Source organism: Ischnura elegans, chromosome 2 (genome assembly GCF_921293095.1).
Source record: "Ischnura elegans chromosome 2, ioIscEleg1.1, whole genome shotgun sequence".
In the NCBI taxonomy this organism is placed as follows: domain Eukaryota; kingdom Metazoa; phylum Arthropoda; class Insecta; order Odonata; family Coenagrionidae; genus Ischnura; species Ischnura elegans.
Window position 1 is genome coordinate 15,570,692 of NC_060247.1, and position 25,828 is coordinate 15,596,519.

Here is a 25,828-nt window from a genome sequence, read left to right on the forward strand (position 1 = left end):
TATAGTATGCATTTATGTGATTGTTGATTGATAGATGATTCATCACGATAGTAACATCAGATTCTTTGTCTTATTCCGCGGCCTCATGCAAGTCGAATGGAGCCCGGGGAAGTTGCTTGCGCGGCGCGCCGATTAAAACTGACTAACCATGTATCTCGGCGGGTATTATTGTAAAACGGTTGGACCTCGGGTAACTGTTTATGGGCGTACCCAGTGGGGGGCACCAGAGGGAAGTTCCCCCCCCCCCCCCAGTCGCGAAAATATATTGATTTTAAAGCGAAAATTTCTTTTGAAAAAAAAGATTTTGGTATAAGACATGGAACCAAAACAAATTTTTTTTTTAAGCAAAAAATTTATAAAATAATAAAGCGCTGTCATTTTCGTTTTCATTTACCTTTTCTGTGTTAAAAATTTGTTAGGTGATAAGGTTTAATCTTCAACAGAAGTGGAGTTTCTCGGAAAACTCGTCAGTGCCTCGGCAACTTGGCAATTTCGTTAGAGTTATGACGTCGAGGTCAACCACCAAGGTATTCCTGATGGATTTTCGTATTTTTCCACGCTCATCTATTTTCCTGTGATTATGCAACGATTTTTTTCAGCATGAAAGAATTATTTATACTCATGGACCGTGATATAGCCGTGAAAACTTCGATTGTCATTATCTTTTGACATTTAATAGCAGCAGATGAATATCTTCGAATCAACACCGATTGCAATAGACATCCTCATGTCGTTTCGTGGCCTCCGGGATACACGAATTACAATGTCAAATGATGTTTTTCCGCAGAGAAAGAATACTCTCGCTCAGGGGCGCAGCTAAGAATAAAGGCTAGGGAGGGTTTTAGGCGCAACTGATAATTAAGGGTGTGGGGGTATTGCATACCCACCAGGGTAAGCAGGAGTTGCGGGCGTCCTCCAGAAAATTTTAAGAATTATGGTTCAAAATGGCGAGTTTTACGGCTTTCTGAGGGATATTTGATTAATCCTAAAACTATTCTATGAGTAATACTGATACAAATAAGTGAAATGGATTAAAATAAAAAATTTCTCTGAGATCTGGGAGGGGTTTTATCCCCCAAACCCCCCCCCTCGCTGCGCCACTGCTTTCGCTCACCATCATGTCAGGGATTTTGTCTTCCTAAGTTCTTGGCTGACAATGGTCTGTTAGCAGAGAGTTGAGTTGAAATGGGGCGCAAGCCAACAAAGAACAACGTGAATCCAATTAGCACAGGCTTTTGACATCCTCAGTGAAAGGCTGCCACCAGATCTTTTTCTCTTGAATGGTACTTTCGGTGGGTTGCACTTAAGATTGAATCTCACAATAATTTCAGGATCCCCTTGACCCCTCCGTCCCACTCTAGGTGTTGCCTTAAGCCATAATCACACGATCAATTTATCCGTCCGTCTGAGTGATAACTTTTCAGGGATCAAAGAAATGATCCCTCCACCTATCATTGTCCAAATCACAAGGTCATTTCCTCCATCTCTTTTTCAATCGCTTATTCGTCACTTTCCGTGTTCACAACTATCATCTAATTAAACAACGAGCGAGGAGTTACAATCGCTGTCAACAGCTGATTCTGTTTCGCTCATTCTAATTGGCTGAAGAACCTTGAAAGCGATGGTTTAAGCGACGGAAAAAGGGTTGGGATTTCCCTCCCTCGAGCTATAGCGGAAAATTAACGCGTTTAATGGTCATTTTTTTCGCTATTATTGGTGTGATCGCTGGTACTGTCCCTCAAGAGGGATGGAAAAAAAGATTGTGTGATTCAGGCTTTCGGATGCATGAGGCTACTCCATATGTGCTAAAAATACTTTGTATAATCGAGGAAATTTAATCTATTTTACTTTACAGGCCTCCTGAATTGTGGATTTTCATTTGTTTATTGCAAGGGCAATTATCACCGATCAGCATTCATAGGACTTCAGCTAGAGACTGTTCCCAAAAACATTATTGAAGCTAGACTGGGTTCTTCCTAACCATGAAACAATAAAATATTTAGCTCTACGGTGGTTTTCCCAGACTGTGTTACTCTTGTATTTAATATCTTCTCCATATCCAATAACATTATGCATTGAAATGGAAAGACACCAGGATTGGCACCAGCGATTTAAGGTGGTGTTAAGTCATTTCTAGGTATTTGCAAGATCACAAAGCAGGAGAGGGTCAGCATTTTGATAAAGCCTAATTATACATACATTTGGGGAGCATGGTGATCGAGTTAGTTGGGCTACTCGCAAATATATCCCGGAAGTACAAGCAAGCAGGGGCGGTTTGTGGTGTCTGGGGCCCCTCGAGGTCGGTGAGGGCTCAAGATGGGGCCCTCCTTACCGGGGGTCCTCACCCGGAAAATTTGAGGGAATTGCATGCCCGAAAATGGAGTTTTGACGCTATAATGGCTACAAAAATCAGATCAAAGTTAATTAAAAGATGGTAATTTCGCAAGAAAAATAAGTACTATGGAAAGTGAGAAATTCCTCGGCTTATAAAATTTTAAAATGTATTATGGTTCCATTATCTAGTACGTGAATTTATTCCTTGAAACTTCACTAAAATCTAAAAACAATCTCTAAAATAACCTTTTTGAATAACCCTCTCAAAACAGTATCAGGTTCTCCTTTATCTTCCAACACCATTATTTATTTTTTATATAATCTTTTAACAGTATGTTGTAAATTTAGCAACTGATGAAAATGTAGAATTTTATAATTGCAAAAAACCTTATGTTCAAGTCATCTGATGAGTATTTTTTTCTTACCCTTTTCACATACGCTTCACGATGGACGCAAGCGTTGTGGGGCCCCCCGAAGACCCTCGGGGCCCATGGCCATCGCCTACCTGCCCTCACCGCCCCTGATTCACAAGGAAAGGAAGCGGCCATTGGCGCTGGGAGGGGGTGCAAAGTGGTTTATATGCACCCCCGTTGGCTCGTGAAAATTTGTGAAATGATTATACCGACTACTTCTGTTATTGAATAGGAGAAGAGTATTTGGGAAAAGGAAAATATTACTAATAAGAAAAATTAAAAAGAAGTTCTTTTCAACCGAACTACTCTTCTTTTACTGTTTAAAAAAAGCTTCATTGCCACACGTAACAATATAACACCCCTTGGGCAGTCCTGAAGGCGCCCCCCAGACATTTTTTGTCACTACTATTCAAATATTAGCAGCCCAAGTAAAGTTAAAATAAGAAAATGTTCATAGTATCTCCCATGGTATCTCCATAAGGACGTGCATAAAAAAGGGGTCTCCTAATTTCAAACAGATGAAAATCAAAATTCGGATTTCCCGGCGTGTACATAGGCTACGCATGCGTTCATTTCGCCCCATTCATTTCGCGAGTGCGGATTTTACCACGGCCGGAGATGTGCCCCCCCTCGACCTGATATCGACTGGCAGCCGTGAGCGCACGCGTTCCACTCCTCTCCCTCCCTTCCTCCCCCGCCCCGCTCCTGCTCCCTATCCCTCTCATTCGCGGCTTCAACCACGCCGTCTCAGGTTCAACCCCAAATGCTCCAAAGCACGCTGCCCTGTAGAAGAGGTGTTCCCGGCGGTTGACCACCGTCGCGCCCCCGCCCACGTGGCCGCTGCCTCCGAAGACAGGTGAGTGTCGCGCTATATTTGTGCCGTGATCGGTGAAGAATTTTCGTATGCATGAATCCGAAACGAAAGAGACGAGTCCCAAATTTTTAATCGGTATACAGAACTTCAACTTGCCAGCGCCGTCATAGTGAGTCCATTTAATATTTTCAAATTGAAAACAAGAAGGGGGGCAAATTGAGACGCATGATATTTGGGGGTTGATATGATACTTGGATGAAATTCTTACGCAACAAGAATGGTTATTAAGTAATAAAAAGCGAAATCGATTAGAATTCTCCATTTTGAGGCAAATGAAGTAAAATGCCGATAAGATTCTGTATTGTCAAGAAGAGGATATCTATGGAACTTTCCGTACCTTCGTCAAACGTATTTGAAAAAAAAAACTGAAGTATGTTTCATTGAATCATTCAGTAAGCAAAACGGCCAATGAAAACCATGTCGCAAAAGTACGAAACCAGCATCAGTGACGACTATTTGCATTTAATTAAAGAACATAAGTTTGAGCCGGATGACTTGATAAAACAAATCCAGTCAGCTGAGATTTACTTTGATTCGTAGAACTCGTAATTTTATTTTTCTTGGATATTTATTTGACTTTTTGAGAGCTCTAGTATCAGGGGCGCCGCTAGGAATTAAGGCTGGGGGAATTAGGTGTAACTATCACCGGGGTGTGTGTGGGGGTGTGGTATACCCACCAGGATAAGCGGTAGGTGCGAGATTAATAAATTGCGGAATTTTAAATATAAATGGTTGAAAATGGTGAGTTTTACGGCTTTCTGAGGGATATTATATCCATCCTTCCACTATTCTATTAGTAATATCAATACAATTAAGTAAAATGGACTAAAGTGAAAAAATTCTCTGAGCTCTGGGGGGGGGGGGGATCAACCCCCAAAACCCTCCCTCACTGCGCCACGGTCGTGTATTATCACAATAACTCGAACTCGATTCCGATTTGCAATGTGAGAGCGTAAGACTCTAGTCGTCTTTGTGAGACAATCTAAAGCGTGGGAATTAGCGAAAGTTGAATAGGGTGGTTTCCTATTATTTTTTTATTGCCTAAATCGAAAGATTATTACTCCTGGAGTAGGTATTTCACGCTTTTAGATTTTTAAATGACGATATCTATTTTTCGCGATTAAATGAAAAGCGAAAATTTTCTAGCGCGCGAAAACGCGACGCGTAAGTATGAATGCCGGGAAAACTCCCGTGTGCATATTTCTGGTTCCCGCTGCCGCCCTGTGAGGTGACCTTGAGGCGAGTTGAGCGCTGATACGACGCAGGCTGCTAGCGGGTAGCTGAGTACCCTGCTGGCTGGTAGCGCTTGGCTTAAATAAGGATTATTAATACCTTACCAAATGAAGAAAACTTTCCGACCTTAGCCAGTTTTAATAAGTGATTATTAAGACATGTTTCCCTGAGCTCTGCGCCTCATGCATGCATTGGTAACCTCAGACGACGTATAACTCCTATCTTCTCGTATAGAAACTAGGTCCCTGTGACGTCACGTGGAGTGGCATCGCATGGGCGCCAATCTGGCCCTTTTCAAATGAGGATAAAAATGGACCATTGCCATTCGTCTAAATCGGTATTTCTAAAACGAAATAATTTGTATACTATGAATACAGTAATGGTGGGTAACGAATCGCAATCAATGACTTTCGTTTTCTTTGATGAAGGAAACTACCCTATTGATGACGTAATGAGATAATTTCATACCCTTTGTAAGTGGGAAACAAACAATCAGCTTTAGATCGCTAGTTATCCAAACAAGCCCTCGGAATGTGGCACTCACTAAAGACACTGGAGTGAAACAGTTTATTTAGTTCTTACTTATTTATCCGCATTACCCCGAAAGCAGCGCATACAAGGCATTTGCAATGTGGGAATACAAAGAATGACAACGTAGAACGATCACAAGCACCCATGCCCTGGATAACTTACCTACCCAGGCGGGACTGCAACCCGCGATATTCGGTTTGACAGGCGAGGACCCCGCGGTCCCCGAGGTCGTCTGACAAAATGGCTATTTTAGTGAAGGCTGCTTATTCCATAAACTCCGGTAAACGCTCTCACACTATTTCCTAAACCATGAAAAATGCATCAGCAGATGTATGGATTACTGGGATTTCCCTGATTGCGTGCTCCAACTGAATCGCATCAAACAGGTGCTCCACGTCAAGTTGGGAATCGCATTTTCATATGCTCAAACTGGAACCCTTGGAGCACCACGTAGTACCCTCAGTGACATTCTTTTCTTTTATAGCCATGTGCATTGTTCTAAAAATTTATTAGTCGTATTATCTAAGAAACCAGGCGAGGGACTTGCATGGGACATGCATATATAAATTTGTTAGCCATTGCTATGGTAGCCAAGAGGGCGGGGTCGCATGTTGGGTACGTCTAGTCCAGGCACGACCGTGATCCAGGGCGCCAGAAAAGTCAAGTCTTACAGCTTCATTTCCATTCGGGTGGTTGATGTTTTCGTCGGGGATATAAATCAATGTAAATTTCACTTCCGTTCAGGCTGAAGAAATAAAATTATCCTGTTACTTAAGGAATTCAATCGTTCGATAATGAATTTTTAATGCTATGGTTCTCACTTCTTTGACCAACATAAAATTAATATGTTTTACTAAAGTGTAATGAATATCGCGGGCCTTAAAAATGTTCTCAATAATGTGTTGGCCATCCCTAACCCAGAGTTCGTGGTGGTCTTGCTCTAGGAGCACTTTCTCTCTCGCACTCACTCAGCGTGGAATTTTTCCAACGAAATCGTCAGAATCGCGAGAGCGCACAAACAACAACAGTGTCCATGCAACACGTCAGCATCCCTTCCCGAATATTTGTCGTTCCCGTTAGTCCTAAAATCAACTCACGTCCTCCTTCACCCCCCTCTTCTTCGCTTCCATTTCCTCTTATACTCTATGTATCCGCCTTCTTTCCCCCCCCCCCCCCCCTATGCCATCCCATTTTGTTTTGTAAAATTAGCGATTTTGACCGTTGAGATTCAATGGCTGACGGTAGGCGATGAGCTGAGAGTCCCATTGCGAGAATCGAACTTTGGTTAAATATGATCGTCAGTTTTCAGTGTTGGTTGTTGATTTTCGTTACTCTTCGGTTGCCGATATTCGTCCATAGTCTACGATTAACGGCGGCTATCGATTGGCATTCAAAAATCGGTTTAATATGAAGAATCAGCTGATCTTCGGCAATCGGTTGACCATTGACAGTCGGTTGACTGTCGATTAATCTTCGGTATTCGTTTGTTCATCGAAAATCTATTGACGGTAAACGATATACTGACGATAAACAATCGGTGAATATCGATAATCGCTGGGCCATTGGTTATGGGTTGACTATCGTCAATCGTGAGGTTATCAACAATTGATCGACCATAAACACATTATTGACCATACGAATCGGTTAACTGTGACTTCGATTCATCGAACCATCAAATTGACTTCCTATCTCTAATTTCTCCGCTCCGCTCGTCCTCCCACTCCTCCCCCCCCCCCACCCCCCTCCCTTCTCTGTGGGTGGAGAGGGGGTGGGGGTACTGGGAGAGCAGCACGTATTAGTACAGCAACTCTTCGGCCTGGGGGCAGGAGTCCAACGTCGCCTCTGCTCTCTATCGGATCTTCCCTTCCGCACAACCTCTGCTCGGACAATAGAAACGCAATGAATGTACAAGGGAGAAAAGACGGTGGTCAGTGGTCGCACTCGTGAGTCCATTCTGCCCGTAAAATACCGATATCAGCAACTCTCGCCCCCACGTACTCTCTATTCGCTTCAATCCAAAAACCGAACTTCAGCGCACCTGATTCATTCTCACTTCAACGCGTGGTTCCCGTGTGTTTCTACTGGGATGTGAGGACGACTGCCGATTCGTTGTTTTCGACCTACTTACATATTTTGCCTGTACTCTAATACATATTCGTTTCTCGAGACTCCGAAATTTCATCTGATACTGATGATGGTGTAACTTTTTTCGCTAGAGAGGGATAAGAGAGCCAAAGACAATATGTTCGCGTTGATGAAGCGAATAGGTTCATGTAGTTGTTAACAGGAATTTTTCGAAGCAAGAGACATCATTCCCTCGTACTAGTTCGGTGTTCGTCAGTGTTGATGAATTTATGTCATTCACGTTATATAGGGTAGGAAGGACTTCCGCGAAGAATCTCCAGAATCGAAATAATTATCTCCAGCGGCGACAACACACCGATTTTAATTCAAATTGGATGTTTTTTTTCTTCGGCACCAGATTGTGTTTTGTTTCGGGGTGAGGGGTGGATCGCGCACGCGTGTTGGTCGGCGCCGTGGGAAAAGACACGCAATCCCTGGGGCCCCACCTTCCCCCTCCGCACGCAGCGAGACGTCGTCTATATTGGCGTCTACATCCGATTCCAAGGAAGTTTCGTGTTGATCGGCCGTCGAGCAACATCTCCGGGCGGGCGTACTCCAACAGCAATCGGAGTGTCCGATGTTGCTTCACGCTGAGTTTCCCTTGGATTCTCAGTGCGTGACGTGTGACTTACCTTCGTGTGCGGCTGCAGCTCTGGATTAAACCGTGTTGAAGTGTTGTTGACGCTTCCTTTACCTCTACGTCTGAAGTGTGAAAAATCCCAAGCGACCAACCTGCTTCGGTGGGAAATCACCCCTCCTGGATTCTTTTTTAAAAATCTGCTGTCTTCCTAGCCAACGCCAAAGGAAGACCTCAAGAAAGCCTGTATTTTGTGCTGACGAGCTTCGGACGACAGCAACAAGCGGTGAGTAAACGTAACAACATTGCTGGGTTAATTAAAGACGCACTAATGCGCCTTCAACAACGTCTTTGTTCTTGAGAGATAAACTTGGAAGTGGCGTCTCCCTCTTAAATGAATTAGTTGTCTCATTTGACGCCGTTAATGGCTGCGACGTTTCGTAAAATTGTCCGACAGATAACTGGGGAGGGGGGGGGGGTGCGCCTGTTGTTCGCAGCATCGGGACCGAAGAAGAATGGGTCGTAAACCAATCTCCTTCGAGGACTATCGCCCGGTTTGCGAAACTTTCAGCATACCCAACTCCCGCGCCGTGGATCTCCGATGAGTTCGCTGATTTCAAGTTGAATGATATTTTGGATACAATTTTTTTTAAATATTCCTTGGAAACGGCTCAATAAAGATCAATTGGATTCAAAATGATTTTTCTCTGTGGGAATAAATATCAAAGGGCGACTGGAAGTGTAAAATAATAATGACAGGGAAAAATGAAGGAGGAGCGAATTCTTAGTTTTTTCCGAAGATCGTGGAATACGTTTTTTGGTTAGATAGAAAACTGTTGAAATTTTTTTTAGCAAGTGGTGTACTTTAGAGGACGTCAGGAGAAATCGAAGGATGCCGCAAGGATAAAGCAGGCGAATAGAGGAAGGATAGTGAGGGGAAATAGGGGAGTTATTTTTTTTCTCGGGGCATTGGGAGTTTCTCCCCCACACTTGCCTGTGCTTCATTCACCTTGCCTTTTGAAATCGCGGAAGGTGAGCATTGGAGGAACTTGGGATCGCAACACCCGACGAGTGCGCCGGGGTCCAACCAGAGAATCAAGCGAGGAGGAGTGATTGAAAGTGAAGGGCCGTGAGATTCGCAATCGGAAGGACTATCAGCCCTCTCGAAGTTGTGAAGGTGAGTCGGAAACGGATAATGTGGATGGCTTGGAGATTAATTGATTGCGAAGGAAAGGGAAAAACAGCAGTTATTATACCATGGTAAATGAAGAGCAAACTTAGTGAATGTCCACAGTAATTTTATTTGGTACGACGCGTTTCAGCGACCTTACTTCGCTATCATCAGGTACAAAATGCCGTTAACAAAGGTTATTATACCAATCGATTATCTGTTTTCAAATTCCAATTTTACGAAAGAAATTTTAATATTTCTTTTCCTAAATTTTGTGCTGCGGAACTAAAGTTATTGTTTTAATCCCTTATCGTAATTTAATGAGGAAACTCCAAGATATTAGGAAATATTAAGTGTAGTCTCAGGTAAAATGTGGTGCAACTAGGAATGAAATTGCTATTTTCCATTTTATATTTAAAGATTATCATCTGTCTTCATATTTATCATTAACTTTGTATTTATTGGCTTGTGAATAGTTGAAAATCTCCAATTCAATAAGAATTGGGCCTCCGTTGGAGATCTTTATTAATTTTTTCCCAGTTATTTTTTGTGGAAATATTCGTGCATGTAGCCGCCACTGAACCTGGTTCGTTGTATTCATTGAGAGCGCGATTAGTTCTGCTGCTCATTATCCTAATGCTTTTTGACTTTCTCATTGGCTTAAATACCGCTTTGACCTATCTTTCATTCATTGCGTTGGTCACTGGTTTATCTCTCCGTTTAACATGCTATCGGGCAACTTAGGATTATTAATATGAAATTGGTTATACTTCAATGCAACGAAACCATCCCAATGAACTCTTCCCTTCATAACTTTGTTTGCTTACAAACTGATCCTCAATCTTAGTTGGCGCTAAGGGTAAATAGGGCAAGATGTTTGAATGTCAATCCCGGAAAAAAATAGATATCCAATTCAGGTTTTGTGAATTTGAAGATTTATCATGGAAGAAATCAAGGTTCTTCTTCATAACAGCGGCGTAACTACGGGGGGGATGAGGGGATAGATCCCCCCCCCCCAAGCCTCAGAGAAATTAAAAAAATATTTAAAGCCATTGTCTAGTTTGGACGTATAATAACTCCATCTGTTTAGAGTTAAATTTTCAGAACTAAAATGATGCAAAATGCATTTCCAGGCATGTCATTTTTCAAAAATTTTCCCGGAGCCCCTGCTGCTTGGGGGGAGGGGGGGTAGCCACATTCCAGGCCATCCCATCTCCCCCAATGCATATTCCTAGCTACGCCACTGCTTCATAATAGCATGCAAATGTCACCACTAAGGATTCAATTTATTTATTTTATTATTTTTTTATTTCATTTATATGTTTAAAAAAGAAAAAAATCCCTTTTTATAGGAGGAAGCCATGATGGTGGATTTTTTTCATTCCCTAAGACGCCAATGTCTTGACTACGACGAAATCGTTCGTCCTTGAAAGGCGAATATGAAGAGGCACTTGTATTTCCACGCTGGGTACCGTTCGTTACTCCCCTTTGGCCATTAATTCGCGTTCCCTCCCCGATCGGTCGCATCAATGCGAGGGAACACCTGCTACCGTTTCCCGAAGTCACTTCCTCTCGTGCGCCGGTGACCCCACCTCGCTTCACGGCTCAACGGTCAAAAGTGCCTCCTTCCTCCCTGTCAGCGCTTTCTTCCTTTCTGTCCCTCCGCTCTTCATGCTCAACTCCTGCCTTCTCCTCTTCATCTTATTCACAGAAATGGATCCTAGGTTCGTCAGCGACTCTTTAGAACAGCAGTAAGCGGTTCGCGAAGTAATTTTTTCACCTCCGCAGTGTCGAGCGGTGTTTTTGCTTAGCTAAAAAAATACACAACGTGGTTCATTTTAACACGTCTTTCTCACCAATATATTTTCCTATCGAACCATTTGATTCACAATTAACATAAAATTTTATGTTCGCTCATGTTGAAAATAATTGGTAATGTGCTTTCCAGGGATCTGTAATTACGTACTTATTATTACGCTTATTATTATTACATATTTATTACGTACAGGGAATTATATTTACGTCCTTACCTACTACCCCGCAAGCCAACTAATAGGCGTGTGGCGGCGGGAGGTAGGACCAGGGCCGGAACTAGGATTTTGTCAGGGGGGGCAAGGATCAGGTTGCCGCCCCCCCTCCCTGGATTCCCCACCAACAAGATATAAACATCCGTTACCCACTTTTTTGAGATGCGGTGGTTGAAATTACACACCGAATGTTTGCTATTAATAAGTTCTATTAGTATTATTGTTTAGTATTTTTTAAATTGACAGTTATTGTTGGATCATCTAATTAGCAAAATTGAATAGCCTATTTTAACAAAATTTTCAAATTTTGCCGCCCCCTGAAATCTGCCACCCGTGTCACCTCTGCCCCGCCTTACTTCCGGGCCATGTTAGGACACCAGTCGTTTGCAAAAATAATATAAAAATGGAAAGGAGGAGCGCGTACTGAGTTCCACCTAGTATTTATGTTTTGTCCTTTGCTGCTGGGGGAAAAAAAATAATTCCGATACCTCTCTGATCCGCGGAATAACTCTCTTAACATATCATTTCTGCGACACCTGAAAATATAGTAGGCTTCTAAGATGATCTCTGTGTCACTGTGAAAGATATATTTTCTTAATTGCCGTAACAATCTAAGCCTAGTACGTACGTAGCCTCTTGAGTCTCAAGCAGCTCCCAGCCGAATTCCACTCGAAAAACTGTACAACGCTTTCTGTTCGCCCGTGGCAGTTTTTGACAAATCGTGCTACTTCCTCAATTAAAATGCATTTAATATCTTGATAGTGGAACACACTAGAAAGAACGTGAAAAATTTTTATTCAGCGAATGTGTTAACTCATTCCTTAGTTTTTTTTACTATTATTATGAGACACTTCTTTTCGGAGTTGCCAAAGACCAAATAACTCGTTGGATTTTTCACTAGTGTTTCCAATAGAATTTCCATAATAATCTCGATTTTTACCCTTTCTTGCTCAGTCCATCGATTTGAAATTTAGGGTGTTGGGCATTGTAAATTAATAAAATGAATGATAAACACACAAATGGTAATATTCACACCATTTAATTCACCACTCAACGACCGACTATGGTTTCAACACTTTTTGTCATTTTCAAGGTGCTAAATATCACCATTTGTGTGTTTGTCATGGATACGGCGATATTCCACAAAATCAAGCCTGAAACGATTTTATACGAATAAAATGAAAGCAAGAGAGTATCTACGAAATGGATCAATAAAATTACCCAGCCAATGATATCGAGGAACATTCGGTCCCCTTATAAAATTTTCCTCAGTCCTGTGACTCTTTTCCATTAAGCATATTCACGTGTTTTGGGAGGTCCTTAATCCATGTTCTCAGACATTTGCTAATCATCTGGAATTCTGTTTTTATCTCTTTTATTCTCTATTTTAATTCGGTTAATAACGCGGCTGGTCGCACGGAAGTAGATGGCGAATTCTACTCCTAGACTTCATCATTGAGAGACTCGTACACGAAAGGAATATATTTTCCAATAAAATAAACATATGCCTTGACTGGGATTCGAATCCGTGCCTCGTAACTACCGGTCCTGAGATGATCGAATCTTTGTCAGGGCAAATCATGTTTTAGTGGAGAATTTATTCCCATTTAGATTATTATTTATGGGCATATGCGAGCATGACAACATGAAAAACTATTTTATTTTGCAATAGGGTAGTTTCCTTCATCAAAGAAAACGAAAGGCATTGATTGCGATTCGTTACCCACCATTAGTGTATTCATAATACACAAATTATTTGGTTTTTGAAATACCGGTTTAGACGAATGGCAAGGGTCAAATTTTATCCTCATTTGAAAAAGGCCAGATTGGCGCCCATGCGATTCCACTCCACGTGACGTCACAGGGACCTAGTTTCTACACGAGAGGATAGGAGTTATACATCGTCAGAGGTTACCAATGCATGCATGAGGCACAGAGCTCAGGGAAACATGTCTTAATAATCACCTATTAAAACTGGCTAAGGTCGGAAAGTTTTCTTCGTTTGATAAGGTATTAATAAACCTTTTTTAAGCCAAGCGCTACCATTCAGCAAGGTACTCAGCTACCCGCTGGCATCCTGCGTCCTATCAGCGCTCAGAGCCTCGATCAAGGTCACCTCACAAGGCAGGAGGGGGAACCAGAAATGCGTTCCTACTTACGCGTCGCGTTTTTGCGCGCTTGAAATTTTTCACTTTTAATTTAATCGCGAAAAATAGATATCGTCATTTAAAAATCTAAAAGCGTGAAATACGTACTCCCGGAGTAATAATCTTTCGATTTAGGCAATAAAAAAATAATAGGAAACCACCCTATTCTTTGGTAATTACGGTTTCACAAGTTAATCTTCTGACCGTCATCCTTCGATTCTTATTTCATCATTCTTATGACATCATTCTGTTTGTTTAAATGCGTTGATGATGGACAGCCGAGGTTGTTTCTGCCATTGATGGTTGGTTCGGGAGAAACTTGAAAGGTAAGGAGGTGGTTTCATTGCCGCCGCAGTCCACGCCATAGCTCATCAACTCAAATGTTTTGGCGGCTCAAAATTCGGCCTTTCTCGTCCGCTCCCATTTACGCTCGCATATTTGAAGAGTCGATCTGGTAAGAACAATGATAACTATCAGCCATCAGGATCCACAAATTTCTCTTCCTATTCGAGATCGTACCATAACTGACCCTAAAGAGCAAAGTCTCATCTCCAAGTCATTTGACATTAACTATAGCGCACCGAGAGGTTCAGCCTTTCATCGAACGACTTACGGAGCCAAGAGCAAGAATTTTACTTCGTAGCTCATACGAATAAGCTTCTGGCGGAGAAAATGAAAACATTCACGCAGCCGGAAATCGAACCCGGATCCTAAGGATCGCAGTCCAGTATCGGCCAGATGTGGCAGCAATTTTTCACCAGAAGTGATTCAAGGCAGTGAAGTTAGTCATTCTAACCTCAGTTTATGGCTTTAATCGCCCAATTCATGGGATACCTTCGATCAAGATTTGCAATGGGTTCTTGGCCATCTCGTCCCAGACGTATGCACTTCTACCTCCCAAGGTGCATAACTCACATTTTGATTGCTTCGACAATCCAAGCATTTTATTAGGAGTAAAAGTTCCTCATTGGCCCATTAAAGCATGCGAAAGTGTACGATTTTGATTGAAAAGAGGTAAAACATACACATTCCAATCAATGTGAATGTAAAAAAATGTGTGGTGCAACTGACTGTTTTCCTTTGCTAAGCTCTAGTTGCCATATCAACCACCCCTTCCAGCTCATTGGACTACAATCTCCCTATAATATTCCTCCCACCCCCACTAGCCGTGCTAATTCAGGCTTGCATTTCGTGTGCAAGCATTCAAACAAGTCCTTGAAGCCAATTTCACGACCTACTTCGCTCTTTTGGACTTCTGACGCGTTCCAAAAGTATTTGAAGTGGTAACAGTGAAATGGAAGGAAATATCTTTGAATCTCGAGGTGATTAATAGATTATTAATCATTGGCGGAGGACGTATCTGCCTGTGAAAACTTCTTGTAATTTAGAATAATTTTTTCTATTACAGACCGATTGCCACCGCCTTTACATAGCACCTGTGAGATACAAACGGACGTCATCAAATGAAGTGTTTCTTGTAAAAAAGTTTTATATCAGAAGAAATGGAAGGGGACTTTATATTTTATAGAATTCAATCCAATCGTTCATTTTGGTAAATACTACTCTTAAATATGAGCTAGACATGCAATTAGTCGTAGCTCGTGGCTCGAAGGAATTTTGAAATTTCGGAAGCACATACTCCCACGGTTTCACTTTCCCTTGTAAATTCCGGTGACAATTGTCTTCCGTCTTCTGGCGAAGTACCCATCCCGTTTCATTCCCAGAGGGGACGTTTCTTCTTCAGTTTGGAAAATATTTTTACCCACGAAATTCTTTTCAATTGTTTTCAAACGCGTGTGATCAGATTTCTCGAGGTCGTAACAATGTCGTGCGTCTCTTTCTCTCAATTCCATTCTTTGGTGATGTTGTTACTTTGCTCGCAGCTTTTTTGAGTTGGGAATGCTTTAGTCAGATGTGTATCATTAATTCATCGCTATCTGCCAAATTTTTTTTTTCAGAAATCTGACTCCCGTTGGCCAATTATTCCTTCAATGTGAATGTTTTTGTATTATATGACGGTATTTTGATTTATTGTCATAAATGTGAAGGGATTGTGGCTATCTTGAAAAAAATTAGCGGAATAAGTTTTTGAGATCCGGTCGTTTAGATAAGGCGTCAATTTAAATTATCTAAATGACCAATTCTGTGTAACCGCAACTCAACTATATTAACACGCTTGCGACTTATTCCTGAGTGATTTGTGAAAAAGCTATTTTCATGTGCCAGACAATTTATTTAAAAGTACATTTCGGCGATAAACTTTGGGGGATATTCGGAGTTGGAGTAATAAGAAATCGAGAATGATAATGCGTCCAGTTAAACGTCCTGAAAATACTCTGCTAGATTCCAAATCGGAAAAAAAAATATTTTGGGATCGAAATGGATACTTATGTCTAAGATCACTCTCTTGTGAATGTCATGTGAAGTTTTCAACTTTTTGAAAGCAAATTTTCATGATTAAATTTTATGTGATTATTGGTTCTTTATTTGGGAAAGCGCTTCATTAACTTTGTCGTCACTAAGCTTACCTCTTTGAAGAATCATTCCTCGTTATAAGTATGGTGATAACGTTTTCTAGTTTTTAGGATGGTGCCGCTAGAACATGAGGCTCTAAAAGATAATTAGAGTTATCATGCTTGCACCAGAGCCAAAGGAAGTTCCCGTTGCGAAATTCGCAGGTTTCATTACTCTCCCCGCTTTTCATATCTCGGAGAAAGTATTTTTTCTTCGAATGGCGTCGTCATTAAGAAAGCGCCGATGGTCGCTGTCGATTTCAGTGTGAAATATTCGACCTTGATCCAAGACGAGAGTGCTAAAAACACGCTAATACGACTTAAATTAAGCGGTACCTAACTGGCTAATCAAGTTTCCACGTTTCAGAGTCGCCTTTCAAATTGTTCGCACGACTTGAAGAGCGATTCTATTTTGCTTCGTTTTCATACTGAATTTAAGACGACCGTTGGCATCGTGGGCGCGATTCGATCATCCACGATAGGTCCAAACAGAGAGGGATTGATTGATTGATGATGGAAATAACTTGGACGACTCTTTAAATTCGAGCGCGTGTTGACGGATGTTTCTTTGTTCAAACGCCCTCTCACTTTCTTTCCTCAAATATTTACTTGACCCTTGAAATTTCCCGTTTAGATCTCTTCACATAACTCTCCACCAAGTTTAGCATCGACTGGTCTTCGTTTGAAAGCGATTGAAAATTCCGCAGTGTGATCAGAGCTCACACTGCGGACTGGTTTTCTAACTGGGGTGTCGCTCGCGCCTGTTCCAGTCAAAACGAATGAGGGAGCCTTAAAATGCCATCGGGGACGAAAGACCACCTATGTATTTTAATACAGGCGTCCTATACGACTATCAGAAGTTACAACCTATGTTCTATATGAAATAAAGGATGAAATTCTTGGAATGTGAAGTGACGCTATGGAAGACACATTATGAGTCGTGCTAATGGCGTTCAAACGTAACCCCATCAAGAAAGGAGTCATGTGAGGAGATGGTGTTTAACAGCCGATGTTCCTGCTTTTATAAAAAATTGCCATCTGTAGCTATTTGCTCCTAAGTATTATTATCTAAACGAAGGAATTGAATATTACTTGTTAGACAAACCTTCTCTTCGTCCAATATATTCTCAATTCATCGATATTTCATTATTTATGAGAATATTAAATAAAAAGCAAAACTGTTATTCATAACGCGATATATTTTTAAAAATTTCACTGTCAAACGTTAGGACATTATAGTTTAAGAGGACCCATCAGTCCCTTTTGGGCGGTCGTATTTTGTCTCTTTGATTGATGACTCTTATATTAACACATAAAGAATATAATTGACACTTAAGCCATTATCTTAAAGTACTCTGCGTCTATTGAGTGGACTTATTTCAGCATTTACTTGTATCAGAGTTTTAAATCGTATGTAAAATTTTCGCCACATGCGTTTACAAATTTTCCTCGCGCATGTCCTTAAATTTTTTGGGCAATAGCATTAGTTTCAAACTAGTAATACTTCACGTAAAAACTGGTCTAGCGGGACGTCCTATGAATTTGGCATTGAAGAAATGATAATTCCAATTTACGGTTCACAGTCTAGAATGAAAGGTGGACATTTTGATCATCCGTCATACTTTTTGAAAGTTTTCTCTCGAGCAGTTCTCTTCGATGTTTATTCTGCATTTTATGCTCCCGAGAGCAAGTGAAAAAAAGGACTTGGAATAAATGGGAATGCTATACCGGCTTTTCTTCTTCTGAAAATACTTTCTTTGGGATCTCCGAGCGTGGAGGTGAAGACTTTAAAAGGCACTATTTTTAGATACGGAACGGTCACTTGAATCCCTGCTCGAAGCAGCATTTCAATCATTTTGAATGCGAAGTTTACTGCTCCATCAAACATTCAGGAAGTCTAAGTTTCCCTTTTTTACCCTCTGCATACGGTGGGAAATATCAGCCACTAGTCGCTTTCTCAAACCCCTCCTTACAAGTCTGTGTTCTTCTTCACAAATAGATAACAAAGTTGGACATATTTTCTTCATTGAATTGTTAATAGTTTGACCAGTTTTTCATCGATGCTCAACTCTTAGATATTTCCTTTCTTCTTAGTAATGTGGCTCTGATATTCTCTACCGACATCAATGGTCATACCATATATCATAGTAATCGTAGGTGTATTGGGATCGCATTTGAATGTACAGATTTGTTGAAATCCAAAGCCTTTGTAGAGTTGACGGTAACGTTAATTTAGTTTCTACTATATTCCTGTCTAAAATTATTTTTTGAGTTTTTATTAATTGAAAGAAGTATTTTTATGTCAGAGCAACACATAAATTTATTAACAATTTTGAAATGTTGATTCGTGATGATTTTTTTGTTGAATCAGTCGCATTTAAAAATCTGTCCCTCGATAACAAAACCTGCGTCTCATTCACCCCTCGGGTTCCCATCAGCACTTACTAAAGATTCCCATCGAATCGAACGCGTGAGTGAGGGTTTCATTTTTTTGCCGAGTTGAGAGGTCTCTGCCTAGCAAATGCCACCGTTCCCTAGAACCAACTCGGTAGTTGTGCAATGGACGAGTGGTAATCATCTGTAGCGGCCGTTTGGGTATTCATGTAATCTACCTACCGCTGCTGTAATGCGAGGCGAAGGAATGTATTTAGTTCGTTCATTGTGTCACGAAGACATAATTCGAGTGTCCTTCTCCTTCCACGGACTTCTTGGAGATGGATGACTTAGCTGATCGCTGGGGAGATGTTGTTGCCACTGCGTCGGTGATGAGACCGGGTTTCGGTGATAAGTGATGCGTCAGCTCTTTGCGTGCTTGTTGGAATCAATCAGCGAAGCCGCCAATGACGTGCCCCCCCTCCCTCCCTGCCGTGATTTCACTTTTTCTCGTTCGGTTCGTCGTTACGAACGGTGCCTTCCACCCTCAGCATGCGCTCTACTTCATTGCATACTCGGATTTGCGCCTCTTATAAGGCTTCGGTCTGCGTTAAGCCCTGCACTGCAGCGTGAAATTATGACATAAAAAAATGTTTCGTGGTGCTAGGTGCTGGAAGCCCTACCTGAAGGATTAGGGATATTGAGGAAAATAAAGATGCTTTCTCGCTACGAGCATGTGATGTTACAAACGGTCGTGGTTCAGCAAGATGGCGAAAACATATTTTTTCATCGTTTATGATTTTGCATGATCCAATGAAGCCATAGGAATATGAATATCTGAAGTGTGAAGAAATATTTAAAATATTTTAGATCCAACAAGTATCGAGGAGATTTTAGGTGGAAAGCAAGTGTGATGTACAATTTGAGCATTCAATAGTAATTTTGTTCTGTATAATGTTTCTTGCCATTTATGGTTTATATATATATGCATCCATAATTATAAATATGTTTTATATCATGTTGTCTGTTATAATTATTTCTATAATAATTTATATTCACGCAGGAATGATTGGCCAATTGAAACTCAAAAACGTGAAAGCATTCACATTATTTTTTTTTAATCTTCTGCGATAGTTTAACCTCGACATTATGTATTTTTTTTCAAAGTCAGAGAGTGAAAAAAATTGTAAGGATATATCATAATGTTGCTATCCTTAACTTCAAGAGTTTCTTCGGAGAATGAGAGCTTATGCGTTTATAATTTTTGTGTGGTATACTTCTGTTGTGTTTTGTTTGGCATCTGAGTTTTATACTTATTTATTTCATCTTACTCATGCCAACCCGAACGTTTACGATCAAATTCATGTCCTCTTTTCGAGTTCAAAATTACTGGAAATTTTGCCTATCAAATTTGATATTCTTAATGACATACTTTGGTATAAAAATGATCATTGTAGACTGGCCGAGTTTCATGACCAATGTTTTTTTGGGAATTAAGGAAAAGGAAAATAAAAATTCGTCTGTTAACATGCCACGACTAACGGAGAACGTAATGTCAAATTCGTATATATACATGACTCTTAAAAGAACCAAAAAAATCGCAATTATCTTGCATGGAGCTAAAAATAATGCTTCAATAATTCAAGTTATCTTACGAGACCTTTTTTTTCTTTTAACAGAAAATGTGGATGAGGGTGTCGGTATTTTATGGGCAGAATGGAAGGAATAAGGCGAATAATAATAATCTCATGGAATAGATAGTGCAATGAAGTTTCTAGACCCATGAAAATGGAGACATAGCAATACAATACAAAACTTAATTGCAAAAGTTGAATATGCTGAAACTTACTATTTGAATCCTTTCATGTTTCTGTTCTTCATCCAAAAAATTTTCAAATGCTATGCACCACATTTTAATTGACCTTTTGAGGTCATCATTATCTGGATGAAATTCTTCGTTATCTGAAACCTAAATATCAGGATGTCCAATCATTTAAAAAACAAATATTCTCCAGTTTCATAGCATACATTTTCATATAGCATAGCATTCTCGACTCCGAACGAACATACTCGTCGCTCTTACACAGAGCTTCGTCGATTTTCTAAAGCTCTCATCCGTCGTGACCACAAGGAATATGCGCATAGTGTCTGCTCATCTATCACCACCACCCCTAAAAAGTTCTGGTCTTTTGTGAATCGCCGCCGCAATCATTCTAGAATTCCGGACTATGTTTGTTATGAAAACAGTAACGCCGAGGGCCCTAATAGACCAAACTTGTTTGCTAAATTCTTCTCTGAATGCATGACGCCCCTCTCTTCCCCACCTCTCACCCATGATCACTTCCCTGCACCCATTTCCAGTAATTGCCTCTGTGAAATCCGAACCGACCCGCTTGAAGTTCTTAAATATTTACGCAAAATTCCCCTTCAACGTTCATCAGGCCCTGATGGCCTGAGTCCGATATTTGTTCACCCTTGTGCTGAATCACTCTCCATTCCTTTAACTTTGCTTTTAAACCGATGCTTTTCCCTTGGCATTTTTCCACCACAATGGAAAACTGCTAATGTTATCCCCATTCATAAATCCGGGCCAAAAAATGTTGCATCAAACTATAGACCCATCTCCTTACTTCCAGTTCTCTCTTCTGTTTGTGAAAGAATAATCTTAAATCGACTATACTGCTTCACCTCCCCTCATCTCTCTGATAATCAACATGGTTTTCTTCCGGGCCGCTCATGCATGACCAACTTATCCGTCTTTCAGCATAATGCCATTAACTCCATTAATAATAAATCACAGTTAGACACCATTTTCCTGGATTTTTCCAAAGCTTTTGACTCTATCAATCATAGCCTCCTCCTCCACAAATTAGGTGAACGATTTAATATTTCTGGTAATTTCAAAAGTCTCCTAACTAGCTTCCTCAACAATCGAACTCAAAGGGTTATTCTTTCTGGCTCATCTTCTCCTTGGTCTCCTCTGACATCTGGGGTTCCTCAGGGGAGTGTCCTTGGTCCTTATCTGTTTAACTTGTATATTGATGATCTTGCCTCTTTGCTACCTTCTTCCCAAGCTCAAACTCTCCTTTATGCTGACGATTGTAAATTGTTCAAGGAAATTCAAAAACCATCTGATTGCCAAGACCTACAGGATGCCTTACGTCAGACATCGAATTGGTGTAATGTCTGGAATCTTGCATTAAACCCAGATAAATGTAGTGTGATGTCCATTTCCCTAAAGAAGATAACTCATCAATTTGACTACAGTATTTTTAATCACTCGCTGAAACGTGTATCAACATCTAAGGACCTAGGCATTATCACTGATGATAAATTAAATTTTTCTCCGCACATACAATCCATCAAGTCTAAAGCAATGTCCCTCTTAGGACTCCTGTTCCGTTTCACTGAAATTAAAGACCCCCAGGCACTTCGAACTTTTTTTTCATCTATCATTCTTCCAATTCTTACCTACTCTTGTCCCATCTGGCCTATCTCTTCACAAACCAACCTCTCATCCCTGGACTGTGTCAGCAATTTCTTTGCCAATATAGTAAAAAATAGATTTTATTAATAGAACCGCATTTACGCAACATGTCCACTAATGCTATTCTCTCCTCCCTCTTCATCCCCAATCTCACTACCCATAGGCTCACAGCTGATTTAAAACTTATTTATAAGATTCTCAATTCCACCATCGACTGCCCAGCATTGTTCTCTTTTATCAATTTTAAAGTTCCACCCCGCCCTACCCGTTCTCATCCCCTAATCCACATGCCCATTCCTAGACTTTCGCTCACTAAACGTTCGTTTTTCTACCGCATTACTTCTGTGTTGAACTCACTCCCTCCACACATCGACCCCTTTGCACTTCCATTGAAATCCTTCATAAGCCTTTCCCTATCCTATCTGTCACCGAAGTAGTCTGTCACTGCAGTTTCTTGTTGTCCTTTTGTTTTTGTAAATGTAATTATTGTTTTCTACATGTTATATTGCGTCTTCGTCCTCTAATTTATGTATTGTTACCTGGCCACTATAAAATGGCATATGCTGTATGTGGTTATATTTCTTTAAAATAAAATAAAAAATAAAAATAAAATAAAATACCCTGGTAATTTCGCGCAGTTTTGATATTTTTCTGCGTTGCATAACATAAAATTATTATGAAATACTTAAAAAGCATAGGGATCAAATTTTAGTCTCCGTTAGCGTATCAATGCATTGGAATGGATCGGTTAAGTGAATAAGTTATCATCTATTTTTTCAGTAAGACGATGCATTATGAATTTTGAGGTACACAGTATAATTTTAGGATGTCCATCAGAATGTATCTGCACAGCAGTCAGAAAAATTTCCGGGTGCATAGCAGTGTGTACCCCATAAAGTAATATTTGTGGAATTCCAAAAGTACGTATATCAGTACGATTTCAGGCTGATATTCAAAGAAAATCTGATTTTCTCCTCGAAAGTTCAAATGAACTTGTAGGTCTTTCCCTGTTTTCCCCAGTGGATGGAAACCCTGATAAATATTAACTCCGTAGACTCCTCTTTCTTTGGTATTTTCTTTTTCGCGGGAAGGGTTCCTTCCCATACTATGCTATCTGCGTAGTCTTCGAATGTGTATTTTCTCTGTTTCACAATGTTTATGACATTAATTCCCAATTCGCCTCAGGCCTCCAACCGCGCTACTGCATCTCGTTATCGCTCTCGTGTAGATATGTAAGAAATAATTAATGGAATGAATTAAGAATCACTCTGACGTAAAACCCTTAATTACAACACGTTGCAAATGTAGCGGAAATTTTTAATGTGGGCTCAAGCTCATCATAAGATTTAAGTTTCCCTGGAATTGACATGTTATAATAGATTTTATTGACTCCTCAGATATTTTGGTTGTGTTCCTGCATTATATCCCTTTCGCTCCTTATCACTATTTCCCTGCCAATTTGTTTCATTTTATTTAATTTTAGTTTCTGTGAAAAGTGAAGTACATAAAATCTATGTCCATTTTTGATTGATTGCTATTTTTGCTCATTTTGTTTTAATATTTTTTAATAATGCTTAACACGCAGAAATACTCACTAACACCGATTTCCTTCCTCTTCAAAACCATTCGTCCTTAATTACGCCCTTGAATAATCTAATAAATTTCACCACTAATGTTTATATCACGAGTTCTATTTAATTCATTGCAGTGGAATTCCTCGAGTTTAACCGCGATCAGCCTAAGTTCAATTGAGTGTCATAAAGCAGAAAATTCTCATTTTCACGCCACTAAAATCTTTTGGAAACGTGTCGGATATCATTTATGTTTCTATTTATATACCGACAGACTTACTTGAGGCTGTCATCAGGTCCCATCATCTATGAACTCTGTGCCGTCTCTCCCCTTCCAGTTCCCCCCCTCCACATTTATTCTCCCACCCCCCTCCCTGACCCCGTTCCAGCATCATTCCCCGCTATTCTTGGAGAAGTCTTTATTTATAAGCATTATGAGTTTTTTTCCTCACGGATTCGGCGCAGGTCTAATTGGAAGTGCGCGCCCCTTACTCCATCTCGTATTCTCAACGTTCTCCTCTTCTCTTCGCTCTGCAAATGCGTCTTTCACACGCTGAAAAGGCACTAATAGATTATTGTTAACGAGTTCAATGTGTTCAACGAGTTCAGATGTTGGTGGTTACTCAGCAGTTAATATTTAATCGTGCATGTAATTCTTGTACCTGTTAATCTTGTTTTTCTTCCCATAGTCACATGCCCTCTTTCCAAGGGCGTACCCAGGATCAAAACTAGGGGGGGAAGCCGTGGTTGTTCAAGTTCAAGTTGGTAAGGTTTAAGCATCGAAAAGGTAAATGAAATTAACATTTTAAGGAAAATGTAACAGCTCTTTATTAGTTTTTAAAATAATTTGCTTGAAAAAATGTTTTTTTCCTAAAAGACATTTGTGATTTTTGCCTCTATGAGGCGGGGGGGCATCTGCCCCTCGCTGGGTATGCCCATGCCTGTTTCCTTTGAAAAGTCTTTGCGGGAACAGTGTGAGAATGGTTATACAAGGTACATCCATCTCCTGTAACCTTGAAGGTAGTGAGAAAAGTTTGCCATGTAAGACCACATGCTTATTAGGATACCCTACTTATATATTTCATAGTTTACTTTTTATCTCGTGAAGTAATGAATTCTGAAAATATCGAGAAGTCGAATCTCGTTAAAGAGAAAATTCTCTCTGTTCGATTGTAATAGTTAAAAATGAAATATGTTGAAGTGACACCGATATGATTTTATTCAAGCGGTTAATACGTGATTAATATAATCGGTACTCTCTCAATTTCTCACATACTAGCGGTTATCGCATCACTATCTGTCTTTTATTTTTATGTACGCATGTCCCTGATGTACGCGATATGTCTGGGACATTAAATCATTACTTTCAAAATCGATTGTCGGTGATTTTTATTTCCCGAAGGATCCTGCCATAAAAAATTCCAGGATTTCGAGTTTTTTTTTCCTCAGGTAGGAGAAATAGGCGGTTGCGAAGTGTTCACGGTGAGAAGAGCAAGGCGAAGTGACAACGGCTGTGAAAATATCGTGGGCATTGAAGGAAGGAAGGAAGGAGGACAAGTGAGGGCGATAGATACGGTTGAGGGGCTGCCCTTTTTCTCTTGGGTGGTGCCTGACACGGATCAGCACCACAAAACCATTTCACAGCACTTTTTTTGTCCTTTGGAGGACATTTTTTTTCATCGCGATCGGTCGTCTTGGACTTATTAACACGGAGTCAGACCTTGTGATTGCGGATAGTGAGAAACTTTGATTGTTGGAGATCAAGTTTTTCGAAGCAAATTTTCCTTTGGACAATTTCTTGAATCCTGTAGTGAAGCAAGCACCGCTAGTATTTCTCGACATCCCGACCGTGGAAAACATGTACCCTGTTTGATCCTGGTTCGATGCCCGAAAAATTAATTTAGTTGCTAGTTAACAATTAAGTTATTATTTAATTTAATTGTGCCACCTTTTATTAGCTTTTACTGAAAAAATATCTGCAGACATAGTTATTGATCAGTTTTTGGTTTATTTTTTTATGGTAGTCATCGGTACCTTTTCAACGGTAATGCAATAATTTTTGTCTCACTGTCAGATAAAGGTGATACTCTTTCTGAATTGATTCGCCTCCGCTGCATATACCTAGAATTTGGCAATTAATGCTATTTCCATGGCTTTGAAAGGGTGATGTATGCGAGATGTCGTTCTCGGTTTTCCATTTTTGGCCGAATTTCCGGAGATATGGTAAAATGATAATCCACGACCCGAAAAGTATCCCCATTTATGAGGTTTGTTGATGCCCTCCTAAAGTAGTTCACTACATTAAAATTTGAAACATTGAAATTATCAGGACTGCGTACGGACAGCCTCTTACTTAAGCGAATGATATACTTCTCAGTCGATTCATCCGCAAAAATTGGTACTTGATCTGAGACCCATCGAGTATAATCCTCTTCACACAATTAGTGTACTCG

General features: G+C 40.4%; 1 protein-coding gene across 3 annotated transcripts in view; it reads left to right on the forward strand.

Annotated features, from left to right (window-relative positions):
- The first annotated feature begins 3,501 nt into the window (after nucleotides 1-3,501).
- The window catches only part of LOC124153422 (slit homolog 3 protein-like), a 106,999-nt gene continuing 84,672 nt past the window's right edge, over nucleotides 3,502-25,828 (forward strand). Inside the window, exon 1 of one of the 3 annotated variants that reach the window (XM_046526566.1) lies at nucleotides 3,502-3,603. The gene's annotated coding sequence lies outside the window, so the exon portion shown is untranslated. Of the gene's footprint in view, nucleotides 3,604-7,200; nucleotides 8,373-8,693; nucleotides 9,264-25,828 lie in introns of those variants that run through there. The other 2 variants (XM_046526564.1, XM_046526567.1) reach the window with 2 other exon arrangements.